The sequence below is a fragment of the Camellia sinensis genome, unplaced genomic scaffold (genome assembly GCF_055761805.1).
Source record: "Camellia sinensis isolate YWXY unplaced genomic scaffold, ASM5576180v1 Unanchor575, whole genome shotgun sequence".
Taxonomy (NCBI): domain Eukaryota; kingdom Viridiplantae; phylum Streptophyta; class Magnoliopsida; order Ericales; family Theaceae; genus Camellia; species Camellia sinensis.
Window position 1 is genome coordinate 37,501 of NW_028129449.1, and position 2,500 is coordinate 40,000.

Genomic DNA, 2,500 nt, shown 5'->3' on the forward strand with positions numbered 1-2,500 from the left:
GAATTCTCAATTCTCTACGACATCTAGACGATAAAATATTTTCAGGAACAAGCAAATCATAATGATTTTTTTTTCTATTTCCGGTTATCCTTTGATGATGCCTTGAAATGGATTCATCAAAATCCTTATCCTTCTTATCAACATATCTTTGTTCTCGGTATCTTTGATTAGTTTGATGCCTACTCGTATGAACTAATGAAATACCTATGGTTTGATACATAATAAACTGTCCATCATTTTTTACAGACAGACGAAGGGGTTCGATAATTAATATCCCCCTTTTCATCAATTCTGTAAGAGTTAAATTCTTCTGAATCAGCATTATATCCAGATTCATTTCTCTCCTTTGAATAGAGGATATAGTAATTTTTCTTGGATTTCTCAGTCTAAGCAGGAGACAATATACTTTGATATTATTGATCATTCTTTGATTCAAAGCATTATCCCATCTCAATTGAAAAAGTAAATACTTTTTCAGGAAGAAATCTAGTTCTGCTTCGGTATTGCTCTTGTATTGTTTTTTCTTTTTACGGTTTTTCATGTTTGATTCTGAATAATCTTCTTCAATATCTTTTTGTTCGGTTGAGGGAACAGATACAAGATTTACTTGGTTTTGTGCATTTGATCTAAGATCTCTTTGGCCTGCAGATTCTTTTTCTTTTTTATTTTTATTCTTTAATTCCATTTTTTTTTTTTCATTCGAGGGTATAACCCCCTTTTGCTTTCTATTGATGTTTTTATTTTCACTACCATTTTCATTTATATTAAAAAAAAGTAATTTGCTTGGTATAAACCACGGTTTCATTTTATATGCATTATAAAGTAGTACAAATTCTGGGAAGAACCAAAGTTTCAGATTCGATATAGGACGACTTAGTATTTCTTCATTCATTCCCATCCAATCAAAAAATATTTTTTTTTGATTGGGTGAATTGATTTCTTGATCCTGAGGAATCGTAAGATAAAAAAGATCTTTTTTATCAATTTTATCAATTATTTGATAATTATTAGTCCCGGTTTTAGTATTTTTATTCTTGTTGGTATCGATCTTGATCCAGGCCTCAATATCGATTTTCTTTTTAAGACAAAAATGGAGAATTTTCCAATCAAAATATTTTCGATCCGGATTTTTTTCCATATACATAATATCACTTTTTCCTAAATAATTTTTGATAGGGATATCCCCTAGTATATCAAAAAATTTGCCCTTATGTTTATGTGTGTTGTAATTATAAAAACTCTCTCGATTCTTATTTACTTGGAATGGTGATCCATAAATATATGGGTCCCTCTTATTTTCATAATTAATAGATCTATAAGATAAAAGATTATATCTATAGTATTTTTGAAAATTCTCATTTTGATTTGGTAATGAATATACTTCGTAATCGTTTTGTTTTTTGTAATGAATTAATAGGTCTTTTTCATATGAATTCTCTTTGTTTAAATCTTGATTTTGAATTGTACGACATTTATTGATTCTATTTTTCCATTTTGCTGCTATTAATCTAGACCATCTAATCTGAGATAAATGGTATTGATAATGACCTCTTAACCAGTTTTTCCATTGATTTATTCCAGAATTCCGAAGTTTCTTATGTCTTAATTCATAATGAATTATTCCTTGTTTTCCAAAATAATCTTTTATTGAAGTCTTAAGAAAAAAAGACGTTCCGTGATATTGAAGAATAGATCTTAACTTATACAAGTTAAGAACTTGTGTTTGTGATATTTTGTAAAATACATATGCTTGTGACAAGGAGGATAAGTCAAAAAAATTCTGTGAATTCTTATTACTAATATTATAAAGTGACTTTTTTATAGTCGAAATAAAATTCATTTTATTTTGATTTGTTTTATTAATTCTTTTTTTATTTTTTTTATTATTGTAAATGGATTTATCAATCATTTTTTTTGTTGATTCAACAAAAAGTTGTATATTAATTCTGGGAATATTAATAATAGATAGAAGGATATCTGCGTATATCCTTTCAGTGAAAAATTTTATAAAATAATGTAATTTACGGATTAATCGAGTATTTCTTCTTTTTAATATTTGCCAATTTGGTGATTCCAATCTTTTAGCATTATAACTTGTTTTATTAGGACTATCATTTATTTCTGGAGTCACTTTTTTTTTATTTTTTGTAATTCTTTTTATTTGATTTCTGATTGTGCTTGTTCTATCAGTCAGATCTTTCATTTTTTTTTCTGTCAGTAAAAAATTTGTCCAATATGTAGATTGAATTCGACTAAAGGATTTATGAATTATATGATTGCGGGTTATAGAATCTTTTTCTTTTTTTTTTTTAGTTTCGCTTGATTTATATATTTCTCTCAATCTAAATAATAGAATTGGATTTACTTTTGAGAGTTCTTTTTTTATTTTTTTTAAAAACGGAATGCCCTTGATAATCCATTTTTTTGTTTTTTTTGAGATATTTAGAAATTTTGTTCTTTCTTTTAAAACTTTTAGAAATATAAAATACTTTTTTTTCAA